We start from the raw sequence: 27205 nt of genomic DNA, 5'->3' as shown, positions 1-27205 counted from the left end.
GGAGCCCACTGTGAAGTTCAGGGGCATATGCCCTACTGACTTGACAGTGAATGTGTCAGGTAATCCCCTGGTTTGGAATATTGCTCTTGCGGCTAAGGTTAATGACACTTTGGTGAATTTCCTGATTTCAGCTACTGCTGATTGTAAATGTTATACCCTCTCAGCGCAAAAGTTTGCAGATTTTATGAGGGAATTAATTGAGCCCCAGCTCCTGCTTGTCAACCGTCGACAATTAAATAAGCATCAAAGGCATTCTCATGTCAATGATGCAGAGGTGGCCAGACGAAAGTGTGAAATTAGGAAAGCTGTCAGGTGGACATGGAAGCGGCCTGACCTTTCTCCAAAAAAAAAGATTTCCAGGGTCAAATATATACGTCAAGGTTATAGGAACTGGCTGCGACAAGATCACATTAAATGGATCCAGGAGGACGCAGAGGCCATGTTTGACTCCTTATGTAATACATCCTCACAAGTCTTTCACGATTAATGTATAATCTTGAATCCTCCCAGCATTGTAGACAAATTTACACAGTTTCTGACAGTGACTGGGTTACTTCCAGGTGGTTTATTCTGAACCCAAGTGTGATTATGAGTATATTCTTCCTGAATGGGGCCCGATGGACCAATTGAATCCACCTCGGTTTGATTATGATAATGCTCCAGAGGTCAAGAAAATAAGTGTGTCTTGGGCCCCCGCACCGAATGGGCTCTCTAATGTTTTGTTCAAAAAGATCCTGCAGCTTGGTTTACTACACTGACAGTGCTGTTTCATGATGTGGTGAAATCCTGCTTTTTTCCTCCTACCTGGTCTTCGCCTCATGTGGTGCCAATGTATAAGACGGGAGATTGGCGCTCCCCATTGATCTATAGACCCATTGCAAATTGATATGAGGACAGCAAGGTGTTTGCTCTTATTCTGCTGTCCCATCTTGAATCATGGGCCAGTGGAGTGGGTTGGTTGAAGAAATGGCAAACCGGACTCCAACAGAACTGTGAACTGCTTAGTCATTAAAAGTATTCAACATCTTGCTTGGGAGGGCAAGTATGATTGTCTGTATATTGCCTCAATAGACATCATCTGCCTTTGATACTGTGGATCAGAACGTATTGAGGACCAAGTTGGGGTGTGCCTTTGGGTCTTTTAAGGTTGATAATGGCCTATACTATACCTGAAAAATACAAGTTCGTTTGAATCACCTGGAATCATTATCGTGTCAAATTCCCACTTTTCGGGGTGTCAGGCAGGGTTGCATATTGGCTCCCTGCATCTTTAATTTGTATCTATGTGTTTATGGTGATTATTTAAAATCTGCTGCTTTCATTTCCGCAAAACTCCATAATTTAAAGCCATTTTGGGTGTCATATGATGATGCACCTCGGGGGGAACCCCAAAGATTAATAGATGCTATATCGGTGTACTTGTGATATTTCAAAACCATTACATGCACTCTGACTCCAATACAGACAAACAAAACTCCTACCTCTCTCTTCTTCGGGATTGATGGTTCTTTAATCTTCAGAAGTAATGGGAAAATACCTAGAAGCCCCTCCACAATCCAACTTTGCAGAGTCCGACAGTGGTGGAGCCTCCAGGGAAAACCCCTTACGGGGAAAAAACCCTGTGAAGGGCTTCTAGAGAGCGTAGCTTCCTGAAGACTGCTCCATGGAGATGTTTCCGGTGGATAATAATTAGCCCCTTCGTTTGAACTTCCTAATCTCCTCCAAGATATAGGGGTGCTAGGTGCAAGTAAACACAGAGAGGGATTAATGACACGAAGGATAAATGTAACAGACCCAGAGAGAGTATATCGGTTGATCTCTAAAAGGCTTACCCTAGAAACACCTGATTTAGGCCCGGAAGACTGGAGGGTTAAGTTCCTGGATGGCTGATTTGAAGAAAACAGGGGGAATAGTTGCAAAGCTTAACAAAGTATAAAGAATGAGAATTAGACTACTTCTTTCCCTTCCCAAACCTGATCCTGTTAAATGAGATAGAAAGTCACTTAAGCTTACCACTGGAAGGAGACTCTGGAGAGACTAATACCCCGCTTGTATTGGGAAGAAGGAAGTAGCGTAATGATCCGTGTAGAGAGATGAATGAGTCCTTAAGAAAGGAGGATTATGATGAATGGAAAAATACCGGGTAAAGCACGAGAAATGCCAATGAAGGAAATTTGACTCTATATTAAGGATCGTACCGGGACCTGCGTCCTAATATCCCTGGATGAGGGATAGCCTCGTGAACACAATAACTCCTCTGATTCCACAGAAGGCGGGGGAGAAGGCGGGGGTTCGGAGGCGTGTTCTGCTGATTGCCTAAAGCAGACCGTAAAGGGAGTTCCAACAACAAGTAAGAATGGAGAAATAGGCACAGGATAGCCAACTCAGTTCTTATACTAATAAGGAAAGAAGTGGAAAGGCAGCGGGCACGAAGGCGTACTTACGTCTGCGAAGCGCGGCTGGACTCAGGTATGAGAGTAGCAACACGCCGATGTGCAGGTGATGGGTATGGAAGTACTGCTCGCCTGTCTGGGGGCGTGGCTACAGCCTCTTCCTCATGTGAAACAACGGCTGTACCGTTACTTACCGCAATGAGATTCTCCATGTTGGATGAGTAAAATGGACGCCGTACATCTCGCCCGTTATCCCAAGGTTCGTGAATTCCACGAATCATCACAGTACTTGAATAAACATGTCCTACAGATAAATCCAGTAAGATCAAAAATAATTCAATGTTCAAGGGGAAGGGAAAAGTGTACTTTCAATTGGAATATCTGTGAAGCGGTGATTGGGAAGGCAGATTCATTGATCTTTCTTGGGTTTCTGTTACTATCAAAACCGGGCCTTACAAGGCTCCAAGAGTGGCTTAAGAGATGTACCTTAGCCCTCGCCAATCAATCAGTTACGGTAGATTTAAGTTATGGTAGCTATACTTTGAAACCCGTTCTGAAGTTCTTTGAATGTAAAATTGTTCCTAAAATCTTAAACACTAGTGTACAGGCTCCTTATGAATGCCAAATCATATCATATCATATATGGATGTGACATTTACCCACGGCTATATTGGACTATTTGCCTACTCTTAAAGCCCTGATTTGGAGCAGGATCGTACATGTATCCAACTCTGCTCTGATGGACGTAATTAGATTCGAATTTACTATTGTATCCTTGCGCGCAAGAGCCCATTGGAAATTATGATCTCTTGTAAGGAAATGTCTGGATCCGTTTAATGCCTCGTTATTTGAGGAATTGAAAGTGATTGTGGAGGCATGGGCCAGTGTTTGGCTGGGTGAAGTTTACACTTTTTGTAGCTCCATTTTATTGAAGATTGGTAGTTCTTTTATGGGTTTGAAGGACAATCCTACCCAGGTTAAGAAATTATTGTTTGAGTCGGATTGGATTCAAACCACTGAGAAACTTCATTTGTACCCTGTGTTTAACCATCTTCAGAGTGAACATAGGAAATTGGGAACATGTGCTTCTTTTTTGGCCTTATATCCTGCAATGCCAGTAAGACATGTATTCATGCATTTTCTTAGGAATCTGCTTAAGACTAAACAAATCTTGGCAAGATATGGTTATTTGGAAGTGGCAGAGACCGGATGATGTTTTTGTGGGGTTGCATCGGAATGTGAAACTCTTAAACATCTGGAGATCTATTGTCCATCTCATCAAGGTATGAGGTGGAACTATTTGAAAAGAATTCTCAGGAATGTTTGTGTTGGATAAGGAGGACTTGGGGTGGGAGACATGCTTACCGGGTTTTAGCTATTACAAATTATATAGACTCTGTGAATTTTAAGGTTTAGTATTGATATTCTTAACCTGATGTAATATATTGTACGGAAGGAAGATACATATTATGGGTTTATATATAATGCTTTATGCAGTGTTTTGATGGATTTAATCAATTTGTGATGAATTTATATGGACATTTGTTATAATGAAATGATGGTATTTTAATGTAATTGTTTTCCTTTTCTTTTTCTTTTTTTGTGTTTGATTTGAATGGTTGTTACAAATTGAGTATTTTTCTCAACCATCAAAAAAAATGCCTTCTATGTGCTTGCAGCACCCTCCTTGCCTTTAGTTCTAGTCTCGGCCAGTGTCCGAGTTATAGCCCTCGGCAGGCTTACAGCTTTCCTTACGCCTCTTGATTTGGACTATGCAGGATCTTAGTTATAGCTCTCAGCAATGTCACAGCTCTTGCTCCTTCTTGCTCTTTCCTTCTTCCTCCTGCTTGCAGGTCAGTAGTCCAAAATGTGCCTCTCCCTGTCTCAAGCTGCACTCTTTTATAGTGTTCCTGATTGTCCTGATCATTGAATAAGACTCTTGACTATTGCCTCTCAAGCCTCTTCCTGTTCTGGCTCTAGGTCTGGTTAGGTCATGACCTTAAGATGTTTGTGTTAGGTGTTCTGGATTTACCCCTTTACTTGTCCCATTTGTTAATGATCTTTTCCCCTTGGTAAGTAATAGATAAGATACAAGCGATTCTATAAGTCTTTCCCCTGTGATAACTAAGAGTTTAAAAACCCTAGCCGATATGTGGCAGTAGGAGTAAGTGATGACGAAGCTGCGTTGCGCCGATTCCGGCAGTGGGTCTGCTTCATGCTGTGTGACTGTTCAGGTTTGGAATGTGTTAAGAGGTTGTCTTCAGTTGAGGACTTCCGAGGAAGTTTCATGCATGAGGTAATACTGGTATTTATGTTTATGTTACCTGGTCTCAATTATATTGGGTTCATGAGCGCTGAAATATGACTGTGGAATGAGTGAGCTTCTTCCTGGATGCTGTCAGTGAAACTACAAAATAAGATGAACCTCAGAATATATGCTCTGCCCTATTGATCTAATTCTCAGTGTGTATGGTGTGCTTCATCTTTACTCTAGAGGAGATAATTGCTTGGTGTGAAAATGGTAAAGTGCTGTCCTGGTGGGTTTGTATGGACGTGGGAAATTCAGGGACTCCCTCCAGCCTCCTATGCCCCTATGCCCCTGTCTGGGAGGTAAAAAGTGCCTGGCATATCTATCTGTTCTTATGAGGAATGAGAGTTTGGGAGGTTTCGAAGACTTCCTGTGGCTCCCTTGGCCTTCTTACTCCTTCATGTGGTCTATACAATGTGACTTCATCCCAGACTGCTCATTTTGATATCTTTGCCTATCAGGTTGCTTTAATACAACCAACTTTAACCAGAGATCCCATCTTTACTTTTGCAACTCAAAATGTATTTAATTTAAAAAAAGCATTTCTTCTAATGGTGTTGGCATGAAATATATACGTATTTAAAAAGAGTTAATGATTGGTGCCTGTGCACGGCAGGTGCATGGTTAAATTAGAGCATCAAGTGGCCATACTTTAACACGGTGATCAAGAGGCTTGGATTGGTGCTTGAAGACAGAAATGGCAGCATCCCCGGTCAGCCTACGGTGCATCTGTGCTGCACTGTAGGAATGAGCCCATGGCTTACCATTATGTTCCACAACATTTAATTGCTCTCTTACGAGTGAATTTCGAAATGTGCAAACTGGGATTTCTTTCTACTTCGATATTTGTTTAGGAGACAGTCGGAAGGGATTCCCCGAAGGGCTTTCTTTAGGGTTTGTGTTTTTAGACCTTTAAACTCATTGTGCAGGGATTGGTGACTTACGGCCTTCCCTTTTTAAAGTCATCCTACAAGCAATATGCGGCTGTTTCTTTCTTTTTAGTTCTTGCTTTTCATTTGTGGTGGAAGTGGTGTGCAAGTGGTGTTGTCGGTGCTGGTGCAGGACCCCCTTGCTGCTGCCTCTACATTCTACTGTGCTGCAAAGTTAGAAAACTGACTTTATTTCCGGACCTTTTTCCAAGGAGTGAACTGCTGTGGAGTCTCCTTTAAGGCAAAGGAGGAGTTACCCGAGGTGAAACCAACTAACACTCAAAAGCGCCCACTACTGCGTCAGCGGAGCAGAAGCGGTGTGCAAGTGGTGTTGTCGGTGCTGCCGGAGGTGCCAGCGCTGGTGAGTGAGAATTGTACTCTATACCCCACTTTAATTTACAATCAAGAGGAGCTGCACTACGGGTACAAACCAGCACGGGATGAGTAACTCAATTGCACCCAAAACTAATACCAGGATAAAGACCAGACAACAGGTAAGGCAGCGCCTTGCCTCTTGCCCCACCCCTTCGAATATAAAGTCGCCCGTTCCTAGACCTCGTCTAAAAGCCCCCTTGTGCTTGAAACAATCCTGCCGGCCTTTCACCAGCAAATGTCTAGAAAAGGAGGGGGTGGCTTGGCCCCGGATTTCATTGGGGAACTTGGACAATCCACCTCTGATGGATAGCCTTAAGACTACAGAAGAGGTTCAACCCCGGGGTGATATTCCAACATTGACTCCAGGATTGTTCTTGAAACAAGGGGAGGGGCTGAAACCAACTGACCAAACCATTATAGAAAGTGCCCCCCCCCCGCCATATTAGTCATCTGTGGGGAGGCGAGTCAGTCGTCCTCTCCTGCCAACATACTGGACGCAATGGGAAACTCCTTGAAGATGCTACTAGCTCCCCCCTAAGGTTGGGGGAGCAGCCAGGTAACAACCAAGAAGGCTCTATAATGGCAAGCCCTTCCCTGAGACTATCCAATTTGGAAGGGGGGATTGATCCAATTACCATCAGTGACATATCCCCTCCCAAATCTTTACAACCTAAAATTCAAACTGAGGCATCTCAGGACTTAATGACTCAGAAACACAGGAAGTCATTCCCAAACTAGTTGTATTGGAGCACACCCCAACGTCGAATCTTCCAATCTTGGATGGAGTGCTACCAAGATCGAGCCTACCAACCTCAAATGCTCGATTGGATTAAGGGGGCCCCTGCAATATAACAATCTCTGAGGGAGTGTGTAAGGATCGCTCGGGTCTTAGTAAGGCCCCTGACAGGGGGATGATATCTGGGAAAACCTATTGTACTCCCTCTGACCTCCCCAGTGTATCGATCTGACAAAGGAGAAAAATAAGATGTGGGTGGAGCCAACGATCGCCCAACAGGACTTTTGTGAGGAAGCTTTCCACAACGAATCCTACTAACCATCTGATGCCAGGACCACAGCACTGACATTGATGGTTCCTATATCCCCTGTTTCAAGGAAAGGGCACCTGGGGTTAGGCACACCTTTACCATCTAATGCTTGCCTGGCCAATAAATTGATTCAAGATATCTTGAATCATACGGGGAGATTTATGTCAGAAAAAAGGAGAAGTCTCTCATTCATCATGGACAAAATCGCTGCCCTTGATGAGGACACTCATCCTAGCCTTTATCCTTTGACTGTAATTACTGAAGAGGCAAACCAACCAGACGAGGAAGCGAGAACATCGCAGGAACTTATAAACCAATCTGTGTCCAACTGTGACAAAGATGCTCCCTAGCTGATGATTGATTAACCCTCCTTGAACAAAATCAGCAGACTCTGTAGCAAAGGAAGAATGGATGACTTCATCCACACTCAAAATGTAGTGATGACAGAACCTAACATCGCGATTGCTCAATTTCTAAAGCTATATGAGAACATTAATGATTCATTGAATTTGGTCCATGCATCAAACCTGCACATAAAGGAGCAGGTCAACGACTGACAAGTTTCATGAACAAATTGGATGCACAAACCGAAAAGGAATCCGATAACTCTTGCAAGTGGCAAAACCGCTTGTGCGATCTGGCACGACAGGAGTCGAACGACAAGCAATTACTCATGGAGGCTATTTCGGAAAATCATAAGTGGATTAGGAAATCCACTGAAACAAAGGCCTCCTTATGCATTAACCCATCAGCAAACCAGGAAGGAAAGTCGCTTTCTAAATCTCCAACAACATAGACTCCCCCTAAACATAAGGGGGGTCCAATGATCCTATGGAAAGGCCTGGGAGGTTTGAGGCAAGGAAAAAAAGCATGCAATGCTAAAGTCGATGCAAAGGAACCTAAACCAAGTTACTCACTGTTCAAAGACCAACCAATCCTACCGCCACCTATCCTGATACCTCCTCAAAAGAAAACCTAAAAACAATCTGTTAAACGTAAAGCAAATGGTTCCGGGTATTCCTAAGGAATATACACACTCCTACACAGGATGAAAGGCTTCCATCAGCAAAAAGGCTGAGACGAGAAATAAAACTCAGTAAAAAAATCGCCTGACCATTCCTTACGAGGCACTTCTGAAGAGCGGGCCCAAAAGCAGAAGGAACAAGGTCCAGTAGTAGACTTAGATTCATCGGACTGCCTAAGTGACCTGATTGAAATTATCAAGACCAATCAGGAGGAGGAATCCTGGGAGAACATCAGCCTGATGGACTGGCAAGTAATAGATGAATGTTCGAATCAGGAAGATACTAAGGAGAAAATAACTAAGGTAAAATACACAATGGAGAAGGAAGAAAAACAAAGGCACTAGATTATGGCAAAAAAAACGTCATCCACGGTGGGAAAACTGAATGATCTCCTGCAGGAACTTAAGGACAAAAGAACACTGTGATCCAAATGCCAACGTCAACCAGAAAGAAGACCTAATTGGAAGGAAAATGAGTATCATCTGTTTACAAAAGTCCGGGATGACTAGTACAAAAAAAAAGAGGATCTTCTTAGAAATTTGGAACATTGAAGATCTCAAAGACGACATGAGAGAAAAATTGATAACAGATCAACAAATAACACTGAGAAGTCAAAAGAGAAGAAGCCAGGGAGAACTCTAAAAGGGGTCAAAGATCGACCGACTCGGTCGGACCACCTGAGGGGAAAAATCGTAAACATTTTTTAAGTGAAATTAGAAAGGACTACAAAAGATCATAAGAAGATCCTCCTTAATAGAAAAAACACATTAATTCTGCTTAACCAGGTCCTTGCTTAAGGGAGCTTAGAACCTGACAATATAGCGATCATTGAATTTACGGATGAGCGCAGAATGGATCTTATCACCATTCACTTCAGATCACAGAAAATATTGGAAACAGTGATGAAAACAAAGGACAAGCTGTGGGACCTGGGTTTTAGGCTTAAGAACTTGGAGGCTGGCGAAGGACGATTTCGAGATAAGGACTACTCTCGTCCCCGACATGACCGACCCGCTGATAAAACCCAGTTACGGATGATTAACTCATCAAACTCGCGGACAAGGCATCCATCTAATTCGCACCCTAACAGACCTCAACATACGGAACAACCCCATATTGCTAGATCTGGTAAATGTTCTGTGCGAGATGACCAACAGAAAGCTACCGACAACACCTTGACAAAGCTAAGGTTCACTGTTGACAACTCGAGACCTAAGGGGAATCACTCAGGAACCAATCCCTCTAAACAACTCAGAGATGAAAAGGCCACAGGAAAGCCTGATACGCGGTGGAAAAAAAAGAAGCAATAGAGCCTGAAGGATGGCGTTGGAGCAATATCTCTCCTGGACTACAGGAACACAAGGGTTTTGGTCATCTCTACTCTGGGGAATGTAACTTTCTGAGTGATTTTGAAATTATTTGCCTGAAGGAATCATGGATGATAAAAAGACTGATATGCGAGGGATACCAAATTTATCTCAATGCTGCATTGAAAGGCCCCTGGGAAGACCATGCGCAGGGCTCATGCCCTTAATTAAAAAGGATAGCGAACTGCATGTCCAAGTGCATCAAACCCCTAATCCATTCACTCAGGTGCTGAAATTGGTTAAAAATAGAGGGAGTGTTGAGATCAGACTCCTCCTTATCAACACTTACTGGAGTAGTGAAGAGTGTGAAACTGAGAAATACCACTCAGACATTATGGAAGCTATTGACGACTCTATGCTTAAAGACCCAAATCATCTAATTCTAGTCTGTGGAGATTTGAGTCTGAAGTTCCTTGATAAAAAAGGGAGACTAAAGCAAAGAACACTCCTGGAACCATGGGAAAACAGATGGATCACTGAAATGACTATTAGAGAAATGGTAATGCTCAACAAGCAGACACAGGGTGATATTCCAGGTGCGGACACCTGGTTTGGTAATCAAAGTAGCGCCTGCCTGGACTACTGCTTTGTGGCAAGAACACACTTAAGTGGATTCAATTATTCACTGTTAAAAAACAGCTAACCAGTGATCATGGGTTACTGGAGGTGGAACTCCGCTGGAAAGCCAAGGACTCAAACCAACAAACGATGTTCCCATTTGAACTATTGTGGGGCACTAACAGACTCAGAATTAAAGGTTCAGCTATTCCAAAACTCACACAACATCTAGAAGATAATATCAAAAATTCTGAAAAATCAATACAATATAGATGGTTGCTGAAGGAATACGAAAATAAGAGAGACTCGAAGAATTCTGTGACAGTGGTAAGAAAACATGCCTATAATGAAGATCTGGTCAAAAGGCAAAGAGAACTGCGTGCTGAGTTAAGAAGATTATCTCGAAAAAACTCGCCTAATAGCAAAGCAAGTAAAAAACAATGTAAACAAAGGTACAAGAATTGGCTGAAATCCTCAAAGATCTGGAAAGCCCAGGCAGACGCAGAACATATGCTTGCCATAATAAGTACCGCTAATACAAGATCGCTTTGGGAAATCATAAATAAGGGCAATGACTTCCAGATGGCTTTAACCACCATCCAGGTCTCAAAGGAAGACTGGGTGAAGCACTTCACGGCTCTATTTTGGTACCAAACTTCCCACGAAAAAGACCACAGCGTCGCCATGGATGATTGAAATTGATAGAGATGACATCCTATACCGAATTAAACAACACCTGAGCTCTTCAAGAGCGGCCGGCCCTGACGGCATTTCGAACAATATGCTGAAACAAAATGGGGAAGCATGGGCAGACTTCATCCTGCCTTTGTTTCAACAGATCTTGAAATCTAGAACTATCCTGCAATCCTGAAAGGAAGCCCTGATAGTCCCTATCTTTAAGAAAGGTGATCGGACCAACCCGAGGAATTACAGGCCTATTGCCGTTTTAGACTCTATAGGTAAGATCTTCACCTCAATCCTACTACGAGACTTGAAAAATTGGCCAATTAAGGCAGAAATTCTGGACAAGCGCCAGATGGTGTTTCGAACTGGAGTGGGCACTTTGCTGAACCTTTTTCTATTAAATCTCCTAAAACTGCAAGCCCTCAAAACAAAAGGAAACATCTACCTGGGATTTATGGACAATCAAATAGGCCTTTGATGCAGCTAGCAGAGAACATCTATGGACCAAACTTGAAAAATGGCAATGCCCCGGAGATCTCTTGGAAGCAATAAAAACACTTTACTTGGATACATCAATTAAAATAATTGTCTCAAAGGGAGGGGATACAACAGAGAAAATCCTGACGTCCAAGGGCATCAAACAGGGCTGTGCGCTTGCTCCTTTCCTTTTTATACTCTACCTTGCCGATATAAAAGAGTCCCAGGATAAAATCTGAACCTTTCCACTAAAACTCGAAGGGACAGAAATTGCTTGGATTCTCTACGTGGATGATATCGTCTTCATCGACCTAATGGCAATTAGACCTCGGCGCCAAATTGGGGAATTCAAGATTTATCTTGATATAAATAATATGAAAATCAATGCCGACAAGTCTATGATCCCGGTTATGCAGTCTGCCCTAGGGGCAAGGAAAAAGAAGAATACGTTCATGTGGAGAATTGAACAACAGGAGCTTAAAGTAGTGGATACTATAACATACCTCGCGGTTGAAATTAACAAAAACATCAATGAACGGGGTAAAATCAATTCCATCAGAGAATGAGTAGAAAAACGTACAAATCAGGGGAGAGCTCTACACCGGAGATACAGCACTTATTCTATGTTGCCGATTATCTCCTTTTACAAGCAGAAGGTCGTACCCATTCTGACCCATGGCGCTGAAACCTTCCCAAATCTCTCCTGGACAGAATGTGGAAAGCTGGAGGCCTATTTCTGGCAAAAAATATTAAGACTACCAAATTGCCTAAAAATTGAAACAATCAGACATTTAAGTTAAGGCTACAATCTATGGCCTCGATTGTCCTATGGAAAACTATCTCCCTCTATCGCAAATGTTTAATGGACTCACCACATATCCTATTTGAGATATTGGCAAATCCAGGAAACAACAAGCCCGAGAAACTCTTATGTAATTGGAGACAGTAATGTAAAGACCTATTGCAACAAAATAATATCCTAACAGAGACTCTCAAAGAGAACCCAGAAAAGGCCAAGAAGCTGCTACTCGAGAAGGATTGGATTGATACGGACCTGCATAAGGCGCAAAATATCTATTGCCATAATATAATTTGGGAAAGGAAACAACTAAATCATCCCCCTCCGTATCTTACAAGATTTCCATCAGCTCATAATAGGTGCCTATTAATGAGGTGCAGACTCAATTTACTGCCGTCAAGAGAAGTGCAACACCTTAGAAAACAGCTTACCACTCAAGAGGCAGGCAGCCGTTTCTGTCGAAAATCAGAAATCCTAGAAACTATGAGGCATTTGACACTCTCTTGCCCGAGATTCCAAAAAATTAGGAACATTTACTTGAAGAACTCCCCAGCACCATTGGATGCAATAGTCAAGGAAGAATGGTGGGAACGTCTAATGACGGTTCATAAACTTGGGCAGACATTGAGTGCCCTAAAATTGGTGGAACAGATCTGCTTGGCACTTTTGGAGATGAATGAGCAATTCTCTGAAGATGTGGAGATTTAGGATGACTGTTAAAGAGGCCGCATAGGTCATAAGAGTTTGTAAATTTGATCTTTTTTATGTTAAAGGTTGAAAACTAAGTTTGACCAATAAAACGTTTTAAAAAATAAAAAAAATAAAAAGGGCAGAAGCATTGTAGAACATCAAACACCTCCTTCTTGAATGCCTGGGCACAAACTTGGCACGTACAGCACAACTGGGCCCCCTATTCCAAGACCTACATTGTTTTGATCGAGAGGAATGGTGGGCCAGGCTAATGAGCAGGGAGAAAGTTAGGTGGGTGGTTCCAACCGTCCATTTCTTCCGCTCATTAGGCCTGGACGGACAACAGGAGAAGTCCTGAACTGGCAGGATTCAGGTGAGATGAAGTAGTCTATCTACTATCTATCTCGATCCAGAGAACCTCGGCAGACATTAGCGAAAATAGGCCCGGGAACTCAAACTGAAGTGCAATAGAATTGAGTGGGAATTGGAAAACAGGAACGTTACACATAAACTTGAAATTATCTTATTTCAAAGTGGAAGGTTTTGTTTTGCTTTGTTAAATGAGGACTAATTGGTTCTACTAAAAGACAATGATAGAAGTAAGAACCAAGAAAAACGAAGGAGAAATAAGCAAAAAAAATTGTAAAAATTGAAATGTCAATTCAATTAAATAAAAGAAAAAGAAATTAAACAAAAAATGTGTGGCCCTTGTTTTACTCTTTGACATGGACTACTCACTAATTAGGGCTATAGTCAATCCATTTTCTTTTTTTAACAGATAACTTTATTGGGTGCTGAATACACAAGTTAAATAGTTTGGCAGATCCACAGATAATCAACTATTAAAATTGAATCAAAAGTAGATTTATATAAATTAATAGCAAAATGGCAGTCAGTACTGTATGTGGATCCAGTATGAGGAAAGATGATACTGGAGATTCTAGGTGAGGGAAAAATAAGGGGCAGGGTACCATATATTAGGAAGGTAACAGACATGTGATAGGGGCTGTTGTAAGTGCATATCATTATTATTTTCACTGTCACATCACATATCAGCACAGTTACACAAATGGGGCATGTGACATGGTTAGCGACCTGAACCTGTCTAGGGGGATGGGAACCTCTCCCAACCTGGGGCAGGAGGCCCTCCAGGGTGCTTGCCAGAGCCAGTCCTGCCCAAAAGGGGGTGCGGAGGTAGTCCCAGTCTATATCCTTTCTACATGTGTGTGGCTACAACTGTCAAGAACCACTTGTAATCACCCCATACCTACCATTACCTGTTTAGTTTCTCTCTCTTCTTTTGTAGGACTCCTGCATCCAGAAACCCTGATGGCAGAGAGAGGCAGTGAACAGAGCATTGCTTGCAGGGTAGTTTCAGTCACGAAAGTAATTTTTCACTTAAACAAACTCTGAAAATAACTTTGAGCAAGGTGGCCACGATTACAGCCGACCCACATTCACAAAGGGGGCAGGGCTTAAAGGGTGCGTTATGTATTCCCAACTTTGTAACCCACCCTGGGGGTAGAGGGAAGGCAAGGTAGCAATCAATTGACTCGCGGATTCAACTGACCACATGAACCAATTAATTGGGGAGTAGGAGGATAAAAAGAGATGAGCCAAATGGAAGAGTGTGGGTTGTTCGGGCAGGTAAAGGGAGGAGAAGGCGGACCGACGCACCAGGCTGAGGAAGGTCAGTGAGACAAACCGTGGAAGCGGCTAACAGAGAGTGTGTGGACATTGAGGGATTGGTTGGTGAAAGAAAGGGGTAAGTGGGTGTGAGAATGCATGTATGGTGAGTAAAGAGAGTGACTGGGATTAAGTGTAAGAGTAAGGGGAGTGAGTGAGTGGAAAAGGTGAATGAGAGAGTGAGAGGAGAGTGGCTGAGGGAGAAGGAAGGTTAAAGTCTAGTGTATAATGGGAGGAGAGTATTAGGGAGAAGAGAGATGAGAACGGATTGGGGATTAGTGTGAGGAGAGTGGAATGAAGGGTAGTGGGAGGAGAGTAAAGTAGTGAAAGGAGAGTGGAGTGGAGAGTAGTGGTGAGAATAAGGAGGAGAGAGTAGCAGAGTGGGGAATGTGGAGTAGTAGAGAAAAAGGAAGAGTATCAGTAGACAGAAGAAGAACCTCACAGGAACAGAGAGAGGGAGGGAAAGAGGAGAGTGGTAGGAAGAGATGGGAGGAGAGTAGGAGAAAAGGAAGGGAAGGAAAGAACATTAAGGCAAGGAGTACAAGAGCATGAGAGGTACATTCTAAGTGAGACCTGGGTCATTGGAATGTACCATTTCTTAGGATTATTCTTTTTGTGACCCCCGGGTAGCATCCACCTTCAAGACCCTGATGGGAGTAAGGGAGGTAAGGTGGTTGCTTTTAGGCCCTCACCATCAGCTGGCCAGCCAGATCATAGATAGTAGGGGTGCTCAATTAGCCATGCCTATGCTTTTGAGAAGGCAATAGAGTTACATCATGATGAAAAGCGGTTGGGTGGGGATCAAGAGCTGACTCTGTAGTTAATGGTGCAAGGCCATGCCGCACTACAACAAGAAATAAGGTTCATGCATTCAAAGGTGTGGTCCGGTCACAGATGGCCTCAAGAACAGACCAATTCTCGAAGATGGTTCAAGGGTTTTTATAACATTCTTTAATAGGGTGTCCCTAAGGGGTGTCCCTCTATCCCTCATATTCCAATGGGCTTCCTTCGCCACCCTAGCCCAGACTTCCCAAATCCCTAAAATGGTCACTAGTGATCAGTAACCAGAGGATTACAACTGCAGTGATCTCCAGTGTAATTCTATGAAATCAAGCTGTTGGATGACAAGACTAGAGCTCTTCAGAGGAAAAAGCATCCACTCCAGGTTACAGAGCAGAGACCCAGTGGCCAAAGTCCAAGGCTACATGGCAGAGGATGCATGCTGCATTGCCTTCAGTAACACAGGTGCAGACGCAGCTCTGGCCCCTTGTTCAACTCCACTGCCCTCTCTCTGATGGCCCCTCACATCATGCAAACTGAAAGCCAAAGAGAAGGGATCTGGGATTGGAGTTGGTCAGTGAGGAATAGCCGGAGTAGGTGGCAAACGCTTCTTTAAAAGACCAGAGAGAGAGGCTTGTCACTGGCACCTGATCTTTATTGAAGCGGGTGAGGCTAGCCCAATATGCCCCTTTTCCCCTTCTTTTCTAAGAGAAGCAGCAGAGTCCCCAGGCTTCAGAAGCCCACTGTGGGTGGGGCGGAGCAAAGTCTCTGATGCACTGAGTACCAGTCCAGAAACGAGCAATGCACAGGGCGGAATACCCCCAACTTGGCAGAAGCCTACAATCTGAACTGCACTTATAGAAATTAGGTGTAAGGAGGGGCTGGTGTTTGAAGTACTGTATTAGGTGTTAAGACAAACGACTGTGCATCATGAGGCGTAATTGAAGCTGGTAACACATCTCACCCAGGGGATACTAGAAGGAGACCCTTGAGGCATGGCTGCCTTGCTGCAGTCGGATGGTGGTGGCTTGGTGTTCATGCCCCACAAGATCAGTGACGTAAGAAATGTGTAGTTACTGTCTGAAGTACCATTGCCATGTATTGCAGTGCAGAAGGTATTGTAACTGGCAGCTATGTTCATTAATCTGTGAATATTTAAGAAGTGAAATTTAGTCACTCGTATTTCAATTAACTGGTTTGATGCCGGGTACTGGTTTCCACTAATGCATTGAAAAAAGCACAAGCAGTCGTAGACTACACAACACCAAAATTGATACATTTGCCAAGCAGCAGTTGGCAGAATTTGCAGCCACGTTTCAAACATAGGATTCAATCGATGGAGCTGATGAAAGGGCTTCGCCATTGAACATTTTGAATGCAGTAAAAGCCATGCAAGAAATCCTTGGAAGCCAAAATAGGGTATGTGGGAACTGAGGAATCCCACCACAGACATGATCCCCAGATGGTTTCTTCCAGAGTTTCAGAGACAAGAATCTCTAAACCTGAAGATGCGAAGGCAGAGCTCAATCTCAAGCTGCCACGCTCCTACACATGACCACATCAGGGGCTTCATGCTGAGTATGCTCAAGGGCACTACCAGAGAATTAAGAGTGGTGGATATTCTAGAAGATTCCAGGGGACTTGACATGGAAAGAATTTTGAAGAAATGGTGCAAAGAAAATGCATAGCTCAATGAATGGACCCCCCTTTTATGTGATTGAGAGGATGCACAGAGTACCCAAGGAAAGGCCTCTGGCAAGAGCCCATTTTAGAGTCATAGTAAGATGATAAATAAATAAAGAGACGGAAATAAAACTATAAGGCAGCACAAGGGGCTGGCCAATCAAATCTGAATCTTCTCATATGAATCCTCAATATACCAACAGGTTGGAGCAACAGGGGCGTTCGTTGGGCTGAGTCAAGAAGAAACTGTGCTAGAAATATCCAGTTCATGCTCAGAATTCTGACTGACCTGTGGATCTGGTTCTTTGAACCTTGGCAGGAGGACCACGGTGGAGCTGAAAGAAGGACTGCCTAGCTGGGGGCACCTTCAGGCAGTTCAGTGAGTGGCCTACAAGGTAGGAATGGCAGCTGGATTATCGGCTGTTTCCCCTCTCATGATTGAAAGCCCAGGCTACACATGATGACACTGATATGCCTCCAGAAGAAAGAATCCAGGATGATGGGGCAGCTGTTGACTGAGCAGTTAACTGTTGAATATTCCTAGAAATGCAGGGAGTGAAGTAGAAATGTGTGAGTCGATGGCAGGCTGCTATGGAGTGAAAGATTATTTGCATGTATGCTGGAAGTAATTTAGTTCCAGAATATTAATATTGTTCAGCTTGTTATACAAAGGTGTTAAATACAAATAGTTAACTGTTGCTTCCGGTTTGTGTCTGTGGACCATCTACAGCAGTTGATCCAGATGCCGGTGTGATTGCACCGCAAAGTGGGTACTGTAGAACCCAACATTTTATTAATTTCTGTTTTTTCCTATTTTATTTTTCAGTAGTGGGGCTGTGAACTGGGGCAGCCTTCTACAGAGATGGGGTAATATATGTTATTGCAGATGATATATGTTTTCTTCTCATACCCAAAATGCTAGCAGACAGTTTGAAGGTTTGCTTTATCAATGAGGTGGGGTGGGTGGAACTACCTGGAAAGGAACCTGAATTTAATGTGGCTTGGGGAAATTTAAGTGCATTAAAATACAACTTTGTCAAGTACCAATCTTCTTATGTGGAATGTTAGAGAGCTAATTGATATACGTAAGAGAAGTAGAGTGTTCCAAAGTGGTTAAAAAAAATATCGAAGTCACTCTACTTCAAGAGACTCACTTGAGTACAGAGGAACACACTGCAGTAGTTGGCCAATGTGATGAGTCGCTGTCTGATTCAACATACTCCCCATACTGTAGAGTGGAACTGATGTGTGGTCCAAGGTGGGTCCCGAAAGAGTTGCAGGTAGCTTAGAGACAAAGAGGTGCAGTTTATGGGGAGAGTTGGAAAATGTAATCAATGCTTTTACGTCTAGTGAATGTGTTTGCTCCACGTGTGGGTGACTCATGACTCTCAATGGAGGTAAAGGATGCATGTAGGGGGGATAGTAGGATTTTCTTAAGGGGTGCATTTTAACTGCACTTTGATTCTGCCCTGGGCAGGTTGTTTTTTTGCTGTCACCCTATTTCACAGGCTGCAAACTCATACCACAAATTTCGGAAGGATTTTAAATTGATGGACTAGTGGCATGAGAAGCATGGCCAACTCCAATAGCATGCTGTCTAGTAACCAGCGAGTGCTTGCACATAAGAATCCTTTTTTGGTTTATCAATTGCACGATGTACCAATATGACATGAAGTCTATATAGTTGTTAGGTAAACATGCCCATGAGAAGCACAGGGCTAGAATGCATGAACATGGAGACAACCTAGATAGAATGCAAGCATGGGTATTAAGAAAGGAAAACCTGATCTTAGCTAACAGTCATTGACATACATCAGCACTTTAGATGAAGATATTCCCGATAGGAGTGCTAGGATTCGAAACAGCCATTCTTATTGCCAGTAGAGATATTGGCCCTCATTACAACCCAGGCGTTAAGGGGTTAACGGCGCCGCAAAAGGTGGCGGCGCCGTTAAACCCTTAACGCCTGATTACGAGGTCCCTTTGCGGGTGGCACTTTAACGCCTGCTTTTAGCAGGCGTTAAAAAACCAACCCGCAAAGGGACCTTGGTGCTAAGTACGGTGCCGCAATTTGCGGCACCGTACTTAGCGCCTTCCCCATTCCCATTGAGCCCTATGGGCCAAAAATGGGAATGGGGAAGGGCAATGGCGGCATGGGGAATTACCGCCCGCCAACCTCGGAATGGGCGGTAATTCCCCATTCCGCCATGGCGGAGTCGGTAAGTTACCGGCATGGACCATGGTGCTATTAGCACCATGGTCCAACGCCTGGGTCGTAATGAGGGCCAAAGAGTTTGTTAGCAATGTGGCATAACTTGGCCGGGCAGAAAATGCACCACCTGTCAGGGATAATGGGTCTACAATCCCATCAAGCAGTTGCAGCTGGTTGAAACAATCTCAGATTTTCAACAGAATATTGTTGTGCACCTATATCCTGCTATCCTTTGGCTGTCTCCCTGTCCCTGCCTCGACCGGAACAAAAGCATTCTAATTTGGGGGACGGGTCCGAACAATATATGGGCCATATAATCAATGTAACCAGATTAGCACTGTGACAAGGTTTCCATATTGTTTCTTTTGCTTGTAAATGTTCTTCCTTTTCCTTTTAAATATAACAAAAACAACTTTAAACAAAGGAAAACCTGAGCTTCAACATAAGCTCTACCATCAATGTGAAAGGGAGATGTAGCATGACACGGAATCAAATTGATGCTTTTAAAAAAACATTTTTGCAAACCGTACTGCCAACACCCTCTGCCAGACTCAATAGATAGCAGAGTGATGTGCGTCTGGAGTATTAGCAGAAATGGGCCTGAAGAAATGATTTTGGAGCAGAAGACCTCCCTGTTCTGTCATCTGTCGGTTTGAGGTTGGAAGCCATACATTTTGGCTCTAATAGCATTGATTCATTTGTTATTCACCAAACTCATGGCTATGGGTACACGATCAAAGAGAGATGCAAGGTACAGAGAGATACAAGCTGGGGTGCCTCCCCTAAACATTTACATCGGTCATGGCAGTGGAGCCATTGCCATGTCAATTAAGAGCTTTCTTCGCAAAAAGAAGCATATAAGTTGATGGCAGATCCAAGGTAGTCCCCTATATGTGGGTGATCTACTAATGATCATGAATTATCCAGAAGTCTCCTACCCACTTTCTTTAGAGGCAATCAAGCAATTTTGTTCAATCTCTGGGATATATATTAACTGGGATAAAACCTGTATTTTACTTTTGGAGGGCTTATTACAAATCTGTTAGGAGGAGCTTCCTAGTTTACAACTAACCTAGGTAATGTTATATGTCAAAATATGTTTATCAAGCGCAAACCTGCCCCCACCCCTCGAGTGGCACCATGCTACAAACCTAGTGGAACAGTCTCTGTCTCAATGATGAGAAGACTGTGGTCCTCATCGTAGGATCCCTGTCTATAACAAACTCTCTCCATTCTGACTACAGATACATCAATATTGACGGCACCTTGATACCAGTACTCAAACAAGTCAAAACTCTTGGTGTGTATTTAGATGCCAATCTCACCATGTGTAAACACATCTCAGCCCTCTCATCCTCCACGACATACACAGCCAAACTCATTGCCCTTAGCCGGCAATTCCTTACACCCGCCAATTGTATAACACTAGCCAGAGCGTTAATATTAACTAAGCTCGACTACTGCAACGTCCTCCTGCTAGGAACCTCTAATGCCAATATAAGCAAATTGCAACTGCTTCAGAACAAAGCTCTTAGGGCGGCTCTAGGCATAAAGAAATCAGACCATATCTCTAACATTAAGCGAGAAAATCATTGGCTGCACATCAAGGCCAGAATCATTTTCAAAACTCTATGTACAGTATACAAATGTCTCATGAACAAATCCCCTAGTAACGCTAACAATATCACAAACGAAAAAATGATCAGTAGAGTACTCAGATCAAACAATAAGTCACTACTAGATATCCCGCGCCACAAAAGTACCAAAGCAGGAGGCAATAGTTTTAGAGTCCGGGCCCCCACGTTGTGGAACTCCCTACCACTCAAAATCAAAAATGAAGAAACCATTGCGAGCTTTAAAAATCACTGAAGACGTGATTGTTTAACAAATAGTGATCGCCTAGGCCCCCCCCCCACCTCCACCTCCCAACGCAGATTCATATCCTTGACCTTATGTCTACCTTTTTACCTTGCAGGACCTCATCTGGAACTACTTTGTGTTTTGTCTTTTTTCTTAAGGGCCACTTGCCCTACTATTTATCAAACTGTCACTGTAACATTGTATAAGAATTATGATAAACTGTCTGTAACCTCGCTGTGATACCTTAGGGTCTGGGCGTGTAACAAATTAAATAAATAAATACAAAATAAAATAAATATCTGAACATCTCTGAAGGCAGTCATGTATCAATTGTTTAAAGGCAAAGAAATACTCAGAAAACAGAAAAGTTTTCCTATTGTTCCTAAAATGTAGAGAGTTCAGCTCCTGCTGTAAGGTACAAGAGGGAGTGCACCAAAAAACATTAGCTTAGATGGAAAAAGATCTGCCACTCCCACTCTACCAATAAGATGCACTGGCCTCTAACAAGGTTACGAATAAAAGGAGAATCTGGAAATGTATTTCTTAAATTTAGCTGATGGTAAATTCAGGCTCCCATAAACATGGCTTTGTGCACGATGCATAGTGCTGTAAATTTAACAGTAGCGGATGCTGAGAGCCAGGATGTGAGATTTTTTTGGCAGTTTGAGAATAACTTTTGCTGGGCTCTTCCGAATTCTTTAACGACTAGCAATACGATATTTAGTGAGCTCTAAATAGATAGATTTTCAGACATTAGTTTGAAATGAAAGAAAGACATTTACCAATTGAACCTAGTTACTGAATAGGTAAACACATGGTTTTCTTTGTGCAAATTTGGCTCCAGCTACTGGGTACGTCGTTCATTCATCATCAGGCTTTTTGCCGCAGAGATTTATTCCGCTGATGATTGACTGAAAAAACAAATTAAAAAATATGGGGGTGGGGTGCGGTTAAGGGATATAAGGGGTAGAGGGTGGGGAATAGGTAGTTAAAACATGTGGAGTTGGAGGAACCCCCCAATTTAAAAAAAAGAAATTTGATGTGTATTTTTGGCCAAAAATCAGCTACAAAAAACTCAGTGAATAAAACCCTGGCAATGGAATGACATTGAACCTTCAAATGATAAAGGCAGAGCACCCAAGACATATGGCCAGAATTATGGTTGCAATGAATTCATTGCTGGCCACATGTTAAAAATTATGTATTATTGGCTTTGAATTTTAACCAATTGCAATCCATGTATTGGTTGACTGACGTCAGTGTTTTCAGCAAACTTCATATTATTCATATATTGCACTCGATCTACCTGTCACCGAATTTGGCTAACTTCTGCAAAAGTGAAAAACACAAGCCAAACTTTTGTAGAAGATTTGCCAATGATCGGAGCTATCCATTTAGCAGTAGTAATGAGTTAAGAATACCTTGCACCAGCAAAATTGGCTCAAACTGAATGGGGAGAAGACAGAGACTTTGGTTGTGGGTGAGCCTGGTGCAAATCACTGCTGGAACACAGATCTTTAGCCAAATTCCCTGGGCCCCTGCCCAGCTCCTAGCTTTTCAGTTAAGATTTTGGGGGTGAAATTGTTACCCACTGGGTCATGAGCAGTGCAGATTACCTCAGTTTGCAATTCTGTTTTTTAAGATTAAACGTCCTATAAAGACTGTTCCTTTTAGCTCTATCTATCTATCTATGTTCTGTAGTGGTCACTGCCTCAGTTATGGGTTCCCTTGATTATTTTATGGCATCTAGTTAGGACAACCAGATTTGTTAGTTCATCACCCTCAGGAGCATCAGAATTCTGCTGCCAGTTTATCTTGCAATGCACCAAGGTTGGCGCATAATCTGCCCTTGCTGCAGGATCCTATGTAGAGTGCATCACGCAATTCAACAAGCTGGACCTTTTCTTTTCAATCAAAACGTACACAGTATCTGCTGGCTAGAATTCTGCGCTTGCCTCTCAAAACTTGCGTGAAATTCCAAAGTTTGGAAAAGAGCACGCACTATCTTTCTCAGTTCTTGCCCCGAAGTTGTGGGACTCTCTTCCTTCTTATCTGCATGAGATACCTGAGCACTTATCCTTTCACAAAGGTTTGAAAACCTTCTTGTTTTGATGGTCTTCCTTGGTATAGGGGTATGCTGGGGTGGGTTCCGTAGTAGTCTTTTTTCTATTATTGCCCAGATGCCTTTGGGCCGTGGTTTTTGTTCTTTATAAATCCTCCATACATACGTACATATCTTGAGAAATCCCACAAAATGTTGAAACTTTGGAGCATTACAAATTATCAGTTGGTACTGATTGCATTCTGTCTGATAAGACCATGTCAGCACTGAGCCGACTATTCCAAAATATTGTAGATGGCCCAAAAGGATGAAGTGGTCAATATTGTTGAAGGCGGCATTAAGATCAAATAGAACCAGAACTCTGACACCGGCACCATCCATCCACCAGTTGTCGAAGATCATAAGGCATAGATATCGCTACTGACTGAGTACCGACTGAGTATTAAAACATAGCCGAAAAAACTGCTTGCTTTTCATCAAGGATCTTCGATATGATTCAAGACTTGCGATGATGGCAGTGATTCAGTACGTTTTCAAGAAAAGAATATCCGTGAAAATGGGAATAAGTTGTCAGGATCTCGAAGGATCAGAACAATTATTCTTTCTGAGTGGAAAAACAAATGCATGTTTGAGGGTTGAGGGAAAGACCCAAAGGTTAATGAGTCTTTGATGAGGGACTTTTACAACTGAAAGGACAGGTTTTAAAAACACTCCTGGGCAAAGCTCACTTGGTGGTTTAAGTTTTATTAAAAAGAGAGTTATCTCACCACATCTTACCACATCTTACCATACAAAAGGATGTATAATGTAAAATGTACAAGTCAATGCCCCGTAAACCGACACTTCTGTTGTTGCCAGAAATTGTACATATTGCTTGAATCACTGTCATTGTTAAGAACTTTGTAAGAATAAGTTTACAATATCTTCACATAACTTGAGCGTTTGGTCGAAAGTCTTGCTCTAAACATCTGGTATGTTTGAATTCCTCAATAACACTAGGCATTTACTTAATAGGAATATTAGCTGAAAACCTTCTGTTTGTATAATACGTTGTTTTATTGGCATTCAAAATATTCTCTTTAAAAATTCTCAATTTTAGATTTCACCAGGTCAGATGTATAGCAGACTTTGTTAGTGGCATTTTCGCTCTGCATAATTTAATTTTTTCCTCTTTAACGTAATAGTATGACAGAATTGTTTTTTTTTTGTTTTTCCTCAGATTCTAATGTTACTGGTGCTAATTGGTGAAAAGCTCATAGCAAGCTAACATTATTGTTTTTCAAGAATCAATGCTGGTCTGCAGATTCCCAGGTCTGCTCATTAAGTGTAGCTGCAAAAGTTGTTAAACTGAAAGGAATACTGGCTGTCCATTTTTTTGTTGGAAGTTTTGTTGTAGTGTGATTGTGGTGTCTAGTTTTTACTGAAAGGTGTAAGAGAATGATAATTCCTACATGGTCCTTCCATTTGAAGGAGATATGTACAAATGTAAGCTGAGTCCTTGGACGAGAACATTCCATTCAAAGTGTGGCCCTTTATATAGGTTGGAAAGTTAATTTATTGGTCAGTCCAAAACAATTCAAAATGTTCTGTAGTTTTAAAGTGCTGGCCCTGTCGCAGGCTTCAAATCGATAGTTAACATCACCCACAACATATATAGTGGGCCAATCCGGATGACAACAGCTACATAGTCTGCTATAAAATAATTAAAAATGAGTTTTATGTTGGGACGCTATATAAATTTATTTAAACAAAGAAACTGTAAAGGATGAACTTCTACATGGTGAATAGTTGGGCATTTAGTCATGCTAAGTGCCTTTATATATCATAGCAACACTGCTGGCGGTTCTTGTTAAGCAGGTTTGCATTCAGATCCTTGTAATTGGGTGGTAAAATATAATTTAGGATACATATGTTTTCGTAATTCATCCACGATTCAATAATGCATACAACGTCCCAATGAAGATCTATTATTCATGTAAATGTATTTTATTTTTCACAGCCGATCTCTCCTTTATTAAAAAGTAATTTTTATTTAATTATCTTTCTTAAATAGACTCATTTTTAAAATTACCATGGTATGACCCAATAATTACTCTTGGCTGCTGGTTGACACAAGCCAGAATATGAACAAATCCACATGTATTGGGGCACATAATATCCATTCTGCGAATAATCAAGACTCCATTAAACTATGTGAATATGTTATTGGAATTTTGGAAGATACTAGCAATGATCTGCCTATATGCTCTGGATAAAGTGGTCTTTGTGCCTAGATGATTTCATATAAATTCCAATCCTTTCTGGTGATAATACCAGGTTAAATGTTTAGAAATCAGGATGGATGTGTGCTTGAAATGATATGGGAAGGGTGTGACGTCCATTACAGCAGAGGAGTCTTGGGCTGCTAGGGTTTGAATTATTCAACCTGGCAGCCCGATTGCAGTTCACAAAGCAATGGTTCTGTGAAGGTCACACAGCTGAGAGTGACTTGTTTTACTCATGCATCATCCTAACTCACGAGGCAACATGCCGTTTGCTGGACAGCTCTTCAGCACAACCATGGTCTGTGCACATTAAGATATTGAAAATGTCTGCATAAGATTGTGAAAGAAGATGACGTGGGACCCTCCTGTTGACTATCAAACTGCTTAAGATTGTTTTGCCAGATTGGGATTTAAATATGCATGACCAGATGGAACACATGCTGGATCATATAATAACTAAACAACGTTGTGTTACTTTGGAAGCTTGTGGGGCGATTGTATGGGCTCACTGCGACACAATCCTTTAAAAAGAAAACACTGCACATAGACCTTTGCACAGCGGGAGATCTGAATAGAATCTCTCTTGCTCCCTGTTCCGCTACCCACCACCCGTTCTCCCTCCGCAGCTCTCGCCCCCACACCGCTACACCCCACTCTCCAGTGCATTTGCCCAACTCATCTACCCTTCCCCATTCCTTAGTGAGCATTCCTCCTTCATTGCTTTTCACTTACTGGACTGCACAGTGAATGCTTCACGCTGGTTAGATGCATAACGTTGATGCAATACAGGAAGTTGAACGTTGTAGATTGTATGCGCTGAATGTTATACAACCCTTTTCAAAACTCCCATTACACATAAACCTTTGTGCAATTATAGGTTGAAAAAGGACCTCACTCTCTCCCTGTCATCCCCCCATCTCTTCCCCCTCCTCACTCTCTGGGACTCACCTCTCGCACCCCTCACCCATTGCCCCACTTCCCTCGATCCCCTTCGGTCATTATCTTGGGGGTACCCCCAGAAGAGCCACCACTCCCACTCTCCCTCGGCCCCCGCTCTTCCTAGTCAATTTACCTCACCCTCCCCATTCTCCACTTAGAACCCCCCTGCGCCTCCCTTCACTTCCTTGTTTGTACAATGCATATTTTGCACTGGCTGCATAAGTAATTTAAGAAGCATACCTTTGACCACTCAATTGTAATCTCAGAGAGAGAATTTCTGAAAAAAGCAGCATTGCATTGTGCTGCTAGGAAACATTGGTATACACTGTAAGAAATCCTGGACCTACTTAGAATTACAATCTATTATTGGCCTAGGATCGGGGTCTAGAGCAGTTTATTGGTTTTATACAGTATGGATCTCCACTTGGTGAAAAACAGATTAAAATGGGAGGGGTTATAGGGGTCTTTTTGATAGACACAAACCTCTCCACCTAAAGGGGAAAAAAACAGCATATTAATAAATGATGCAATTCTGGGGTTTAGCCCCAGAAGAAGAGCCTCAACGTGCACCTACAACAAGGGCCAGTTAGTATACTATAATCTCTCTAGCAAGATTGAAAGTATCGGAGTTTACGAATGTCAACCAAATTATTGTGTAAATATTTTTGTCTGACCAAGTCATGCCAATTAATACCGTTCTCTTGTGCTGTAAAAGGTTTCTTTTCCAGACCGTGGCAAGACCTAAAAGGCATGACTGAACATTTAGACTGTTACAGGCCCGTCTCAATAAGAGTTTAAACTCTAGGAGAAAAGTAGAGAGGTCTGCTGTTGGTTAGTGCATGCATGTTTCTCTATTTCGAGCCAGAAGGGCTCATCACCTTCTTCAGAGTGAATCCATTATGTCAGTTTGAGGAAGGGGAAGAGACCTAGGTATTACTTTATGTCTTTAAAACCAAACATCAGTCTTTTGTACTATAGTCCCTGGCCATATCACTACATAATGGGTACCCTGCCTGGTGTAAAGTAAAAGCAATCCCCCATTGTTCAATTTATATTAGCACACGGTGT

At 42.5% G+C, this 27205-nt stretch overlaps 1 protein-coding gene across 4 annotated transcripts in view; it reads right to left on the bottom strand.

The window, feature by feature from the left end:
* The window catches only part of ACTR3B (actin related protein 3B), a 932787-nt gene that overhangs the window by 99610 nt on the left and 805972 nt on the right, over positions 1-27205 (bottom strand). The window lies entirely within an intron of this gene.

Source organism: Ambystoma mexicanum, chromosome 2q (genome assembly GCF_040938575.1).
Source record: "Ambystoma mexicanum isolate Mex_15411 chromosome 2q, UKY_AmexF1_1, whole genome shotgun sequence".
NCBI lineage: Eukaryota > Metazoa > Chordata > Amphibia > Caudata > Ambystomatidae > Ambystoma > Ambystoma mexicanum.
This window is presented reverse-complemented; position numbering and strand designations above follow the sequence as displayed.